We start from the raw sequence: 8,026 nt of genomic DNA, 5'->3' as shown, positions 1-8,026 counted from the left end.
TCTCACTATAAAGTACATTCTCTGCGACTGCTTTAATTTTTCCTTGGCTAGAAGCATTGCATTTTGAACGATTAACCCTTTGGACATTTTAAAATCAACTTCAGAACAGAATATCAATTCAATATATACATCTGTTCCATATGCGTGCTATTCTGTATTATATTCAGTAGCCTAATAAGCTGTGCATACAGTACGAAAAATGAAGATTTCTCTTATTGAAAACTGCATGTATGGGTTGAACGTCAAAAAATATATATCATAAGAAACACAAGCTTATGTTAAATAACAATTCAAGACTTTGTTTAACTTAACTCCTAAATGCATACTGTTGTTTAAATGCTAGTTCCACCAAATTATTTCCAAAACGTTAATGAGTGCGTTTCCAAAGCAAGTTCATAACCATAGACAACAAATCGTTTGTGAAGGAAAAGGCTTGACATTACTTTTGGCAGTTAAGTCATTATTTTTTGACATTTGAATGTAGTGGTTAATAAAGTTCAACGTGTTCCTTGAAGGAATATGTTCTATTTTTGGTGTGGAAACGATTAATTCGAGTAATTGAGAAAAAAATTACTTTTCATCTATTGTCGCGTAAGCTATTAGTGTTTGATGTTACATTTGAAAATTTTAATGAAGATATGCCAGATTTTTGAGAAATACTGTATAATTCCAAATGTTGACGTCATGTGTTTGTCACGTAAATAATGTTACGAAAAACACGCATTTGATAAACTGAGTTTTCATGAAAAAATAGCCTATTTTCTAAAAAAAAAAAGTCTAGATTTTATAAAAAACCAAGTTAAAAAAAAAGACAAAACCAAATAAACACTCATGAAGATTTATTGCCTCGGGAAGAATTGTAATTTGCTGGCTGTAAAGGATTTTATGAAAGACTTCGTAGTCCGAGGAACTTATGAGGGACAAGAAGGATTATGAAGGTCTTTACGTCTTAGTGACATGCCGAAAAGGCAATAAGCTTGTCATATTAGCGTCAAACTATGTAAGCTGTGAATAAGGGGGAACTGTCATCTTATATGATAAAACACCAAAGAAACAAATGTCCACAACGTTTCTAAAGTTAGTGAAAGGTTGTAACATGCTTACGGGAGGAGATGAATATTTCTGCTATATTTGGAGTCGATAGCTTCATATTTCCGGCCAAGGGAATGTTTAAAACAGACATTACTCACACAAAAGGCCACGAATTTTTAAAACTCCATAAAAATGATGATATTAATGTTTGGAAAATCGTAATATTTAGTGACAACAAAAATTATGGAGGAAACTTAATACAGGTCTACACTAATTTCCACGAACACTTTTCTTCATTATAATCTTCATCTTAATGAACAAACGAAAAAGGATTCCTTCAAGGACATACATTATTTATGATTCTGATAAAAAAATATAAAAAAACACGAAGAAAAAAATAATGTGCACTCTGGGTGATGCGACTATTTCACCATATCGCATTTCAGAGCACTCAAGAACTAGTATTATGGTGCATTATGAAAGGTAAAAGAAAAAGGTCAAACGTTTTTATGACCGCACTTAAAAGTATTTATAGAGAAAAATAAAAGACAGATGGAATTTTACAGATAACGCTTGAAGCTAAGTTCATCAACATTCTATCCTAGCAGAGTTTTCTCTTTAGTTATTTTCAAAAATAGTAAAACCACCAAATCGTTAAGTGAAAAATAAAAAGTAGAAAAAATTAAAATGGAACCCAACACACATAAGTGCACTTTTTGCCATGAGACAGCTGAAAATTTACGGGACCATTAGTGGTAAGAATTTGAAAGAGCTTGTCAGCTAGGTTTGCAGCAAGCTGATTCCTTGAACGAAGGAAAAATTGGCGAACAAGGTGTAATTTCTATGGTGTGATTGTAACCCAACGCGAGTTGTTCCATACCCATTTATGCAAAGAGATCGTAGCAGGCTGTGAAACAGCATTTAAAGAAAACCAGCTTTCTACTTCCAGTATGAATGAGGAACCGTCCACAAGCAACGCCGGTAAGCGTAAAGGAGTGTTTGAAGTTAGCACCAAGAAGAAAGTTCCTGCCAGTGAGGTATATTGCGAACCCTGCCGAGTTTTTATGGTGCAGAAAAAGTACAAAAACCATTTGAGGACCAACACGCACAAAGAGAAGGCAGCTATGCTCTTATAAAAAAAATGTGTTCATCACATCTTCGTCGGCATCGGAAAATGTGATTCAATACAAAATCGTCAGCAACTCGAAGGATGGGATATTAATAAACAAATTTTTAGATGATTTCCGCACATATATACACGAGCAAATTCAAACCAAATTAGATGAATTTGGCTCTGTAAAGTTCAATTTGAAGCTTTTTGGGGATTACGTGAAGGGCTTCGAAACAGATATGGTGTTAACACTGAAACAAATTCGAAACGAAATTCGTTGCTGCAAGAGAAAAGGATGAAGTTGATGATAAGATTGACGAGATTTTTATTGAGCTTACCAGGAACGAGTTAGTGGTTTAGCAGCTATTAAATTTTGCAGCACAATTTAAATTCTGTGAATTAACTATTTGCAAGTTGGAGTCCATTCCTAGGGGTTCACATGTACCATTGCCAATTAGTATATACACTAAAAAGGCTACAATTAATGTGAAAAATGCTGATGTCTACTGTTTTAAATGGTACATATTAGCATCTATCACTTACAAGTTCATCAAACTGTTGGAAGAAGAATTACGCATATTAGCTCACACGGGCTATTATAAAATCGGAAGTATTTGCGGGATTGTCATTAAATTTCGGAACATTCGGATTGACTGTTCTGGGTTGAAACTTCCCATAACCAACTGCGACATCCATCGATTTGAGCAGAATAACAAAGACTTTAGCACAAATACATATGAATTGGTACTTTCCAAGGGTACATGGAAAGTGTTTGGTCCGGCAAGGACCACAAAGGAACCAAAAAGTTTGCATATCAACTTGCTAACTGTTTATAACGAAGCAATATCATTATTGTCTTATTACCAACAGGCAGAGATTGGTAAAAACACAATTCACGCGAAGCCATACATTAGGACAGTTTTGTGATTTGTGTCAAATGTTTTACACCATGACTGGAACCCGCCATAAGGAAGGTTGCACCAAAGTGAAAAGTGTATTTTCATTAGCGGGAACAGTAGCCAAGTTCAAAAATATGGAGAAGAAGTTGTCGCCGCCAATAATCATATATGCTGATATAGAGGCTGTACTGTGTGCCCATAGAAGTTCTTAAAAGGAGCGAGGGAACGAGAACAATTCAACAGCAAGAAGCGTGCGCAGTCTCTTATTGTGTTAAACATGGGTATAACGAAGGGTGTGATGAACAGTATACTTTTGTTGGTGAGTATATATATATATATATATAACAGACGTTTTTATTTTTCAATTAAGTAACTAATTGAATTTGTTTATTTATTTCTTATTTTTATTAGGAGAAACCTGCATAGCTGAATTTCTTGATCATATGCAGCGGAAAATGGACGACCTCTATCAGTTGTACTGGACGAATTCCGCAAGTCCTAAACAACTATTGGAAAATGAGCAACCAACAGAGATGGAAAACACTGAATGCTACGCCTGTGAGGAAATAATTTTAGGATATAAAAATAAGCACTAAAGTTATTTTACAGGGGAATTTGTGGGATTCATCCATAGGGAATGTAGGAAATCTTTTCAAATTAAGCTACCCTACTTTCCTATTATCTTTCATAATATAAGTAGGTATGATATCCATCTCTTTTTAACACAATTAGGGTCTAATTTTTGGTTATATCTTGTAACAAAGAATTGTATATATCAATAACGAAGAGAGTAATGGAAGGAAATAAGATAAAATATTTAACGAATTTTGTGGATTCTAATCGATTTTTAAACTCTTGTTTAGAGAAATAGGTCAAATATTTGCAGCCCAGTCGGTTTAAAGAAAGTATTTACAAATCCGGAAAATTTTGCGTTAATGATTCGTAAGGGTGTCTTTCCTTTAAGATGTCTTATGTAAACGACATCAAGAAGCTTGACGATCCAATTTTACCAAGCCGAGAGTACTTCTATAATTATTTGTCCGATGTAGTGAGGCTGACTACAATTTCCCGCGGACGGTGTGGGACGCGTTCAAGTTTCAAACTCTTAAAGATTATATGGTTCTATATCTCGAAAGGGATGTATTATACTAACCGATGTTTTTGAGAATTTCAGGATCTTATGTTTAGAAATATATAAACTGCATCCATGCAATTATGTTACAGCACAATCTCTTTCTTGAAATGCCATGCTGAAATATACTAAAGCAATGCAACTAATTGTGGATCCTGAAATTCATACGTTTTTAAAAAGTAGTATTCGAGGTAGTATTGCTCAGTGCAGCCAAAGATTTTCCGAGTCAAATACTAAGTTTAATGAAAATTATGATAAAAGCAAGCCTGAAAATTATTTTGCCTATATGGATGCAAACAATTTGTATGGTTGGGCCATGTCTCAATGACTTCCATATGCAAACTTTCAATTTTTAAGCGAAAGTGAGGTAAAAGATTTTGATATTTATTCCCATGATATCGATGGAAGTCGTGGTTACATTTTGGAAGTTGACCTAAATTATCCGTCTATATTCATGATCAACATGACTACCTACCTTTTTGTGCAGACTTTAAAATTCCTCCTACTGGCAAGTATAAAAAACTCATAGCAGATTTAACTCATAAAATGAATTATAAGATTCATTTAAACAATCTGCTCCTCTGCTTACAACACGGGTTGCAGTTAAAATGTACTCATAGAATACTAAAATTTACTCAAAGGGCTTGGTTAGAGCCCTTTATTAGATTAAACACCAATAGGGGAAAAGTAGCCAACAATGAATTTGAGAAGAACTTCTATAAGCTAATGAATAATGCTGTGTATGGGAAAACCATGGAAAATGTTGAAAATCGTCGGGACGTTCATTTAGTAAATAGTTATGAAAACAGAAGATATTCTGAAGGATATACAGCTCTCATACCGAAACCTAACCTCAAGGGTATCGAAATATTCGATAATGGGTTATAAGGAGTCGAGCTAAGTAAATTGGAAATTATTCACGATAAACCAATATATTTGGGGGTAACTGTGTTAGAACTATCTGAGTGGTTGATGTATGACTTTTATTATAACTTTTTACTTAAACAGAGTGAGCCAATAAAGATTATATATATGGATACAGATTCATTTGTATTTGTCTGATGGTAGTATATGACATTAGTAGACATTATTAAGAATAATCCTAATAAATTTGACACATCAGATTACCTACCTGGCAATATACATAATATAATTCCTAATAACAAAAAAGTATTATGTTTGATGAGGGACGAGAAGGCCGGGAGAATCATGACAAAGTTTGCAGGTTTAGAAGCCAAAGTGTATGCATACATTGGCTATGATGGGAACAGTAAAGAAGAAAAAGTGAAAAAAGTTAAGGGGGGGTGTGTAACGGACAAATTAAAATACAGTGATTAAAAACACTGCGTTATAAATAAACAATCTCTTCATGGTGAATAGATAATTATAAGAAGCAGATCTCACAGATTGTATACAGAGATCTGCAAAAAAACAGCGTTAGATTATTTAGATGATAAGCGATTTGTTTTAAATGATAAAATTTCCACACTAGCGTAGGGAAATTATAGAATAGGTAATCAAACAATAAACAACAGGTATAAATACTATATATATATGGATAAGTGTAAAATAATTATAAAGTAAATAACAGAAATATGTAAATAAAATGTAATTAATATGTATGCAAGAATAAATGTAAAAATTAACAGGCAATGCAATTTTTTGGGTTTCCCTTTTGTTTAGATTTTAATGATAATAATAATAGCAAAAATTTTCATATTTTTATACATATTTAGCAAAGTGATTGAGTTTTATTGACCCATGAATTATGAGTTTCATCAAACCCTAGCCACTTCACAAAAAAATTTATTTCCCTGCTTCTTCAATATTTTTTCCACTAAATAGGCATGTCTGTCACGAACTTTTTGCATTTCGTATTCATAAACTGATCCTAATATTTCATTTTCCTTATAGTTCTTTAGAATGTAAGTAACAGAATTCGCAGTTTTTATCTTACTGATCTGAAATATTTCGGTGGTCCAGTTTGGTTCATAGCCTTTAAAAAATAATGCTTTAAATTTGCTACTTCTGACATAATCCCTAACTTTAAACTTTGGTCTTGGAAATGATTTAGGGAAATTATATACAGTTTGTAATATCTGCTTCTCGCTGTGTTTATTGACTTCATTTGATTTCATTTTTATTATTATGTTATACATATTATTGTATTTGGTTAGTAATGTTTGCAGGTTGTTTATCCATTTGTAATTATCATTCATACTAAACATTTTCCGCATTAAGTTTTTTAATGTTTTATTAAATCTTTCACATATGGAGGCTTTCATATGGTTAACTTGATAACATTTCATCAAATCTTTAAAATCTTTATTAAAAAATTCCTCTCCCTGATCAGTCTGAATATTTCTTGGAGAAGTATTTCTTCTTTCCAATACCTGTTTCATAGCTTTAGGTATATCTGAAGAACTTTTAGATTTTACTGATTGCGGGAAAGTATATTTAGAAAACACATCAATTCCAACCAAAAAGTATTTATAGCCATTAATTAGCTTATGAAATGGAATTAACTCAACTAACTCTATTTGCCATGTATCATTAATTCCTTTTTGAATAAATCGCCTTCCAACAAAATTTTTTCTGACTGGTTTATGAATCTCATTAACAACTTGAATTTTACTCATTTTTATTCATTTATTTTTTTATAATTCTCAAACGTAGCTTATGAATCTTAATATGCTGCCTAGTCTTAACAAATCAATTGCAATATCAGGGTCGATGGATATGGACATATCAGCCAATTGAACATCAGTCTTATTTAATTCCACGCACTTTGGTAAAAAATGATTGTAATAAGAGAACGAGATTTGCTTTTGTAATATAGTATTCCAGCATAGGAATGTTGATAAAAAAATTCCGGAATTCTAGAATGCTCTCAGGTTCTATAAAGTCTACTTGGCCCAATCTTATGTATTCCTTGTACGCCATTAAATGAGTCTATTGATCACGGGTGAAACCAATAAAATTTATTATCTTGCAGCCATAAAAGTGGTTTAAAGTTTCTTGAGAGTGAAAAGCCACATTTGATTTTAGTTTTTAAACTGACAAAATATTCCAAACCAATTGGTTTGTTCCTTTTTTTTTTGCAAAGTAGCGGCTAGCTGCTAGGTAGAAAGAAAGAAGAAAACCACGCGAGCAAGTTAGGTTTCCTTTGCTTTGATTGATCTGTCTGCTAACAAACAGTCGCGTAAGAACAGCCAGACGCACATCATCGTCAATTACGGAGATCATTTTTCAAGTCGCATCTGAAGATATAACTCTAAAATAAAAATTCTTAAAAAAATATGTTTAGTCAAGGTATACAAAAAAAAAAAATAACACACCAGTGTGTGGTGTCTGCATTTTTAAAGCTGTTCAATGGGAAGATAGATATTTACAAATAACTTTAATTTTTTTTGAATGTATTAATAAGAACCGGTAAACGTAAAGTTTATTACATGAACTCCTAAGGGATAAATAAAAGAAATTATGCTTTGTTTTAATCGAAGAATTGGAAAAATTTATAAAAGCGATTGTAAGCGACTAAAAGAAAAACTAGTTAAACATACACATATATTACTACGGATATGAACAAATTTTTATATAAATAATCGCGTTAAATAGCAAAAAGGTTGAACATACTACTGCTGTAGCAGAAGTGCGATGAGGGGGTGCACGCGTGGGGGATTGTAGGGGGACATAGGACAGATACAGACGGACTAACTGCGGACGGACGAACGACAGACCACCGACTCCAAGAACGGACTCACACCGTTTTTCTTATTTCTTTCTCTCTTTCTCTCTCTTCAGGTTCAAATCCTTTTGTGTTTTTTTGATGCGCATTTCCCTCTTCCTTTT

The sequence above is a fragment of the Glossina fuscipes genome, unplaced genomic scaffold (assembly GCF_014805625.2).
Source record: "Glossina fuscipes isolate IAEA_lab_2018 unplaced genomic scaffold, Yale_Gfus_2 287, whole genome shotgun sequence".
Taxonomy (NCBI): domain Eukaryota; kingdom Metazoa; phylum Arthropoda; class Insecta; order Diptera; family Glossinidae; genus Glossina; species Glossina fuscipes.
The sequence above is the reverse complement of the archived record's forward strand: the minus strand, read 5'-3'. Positions refer to the sequence as shown.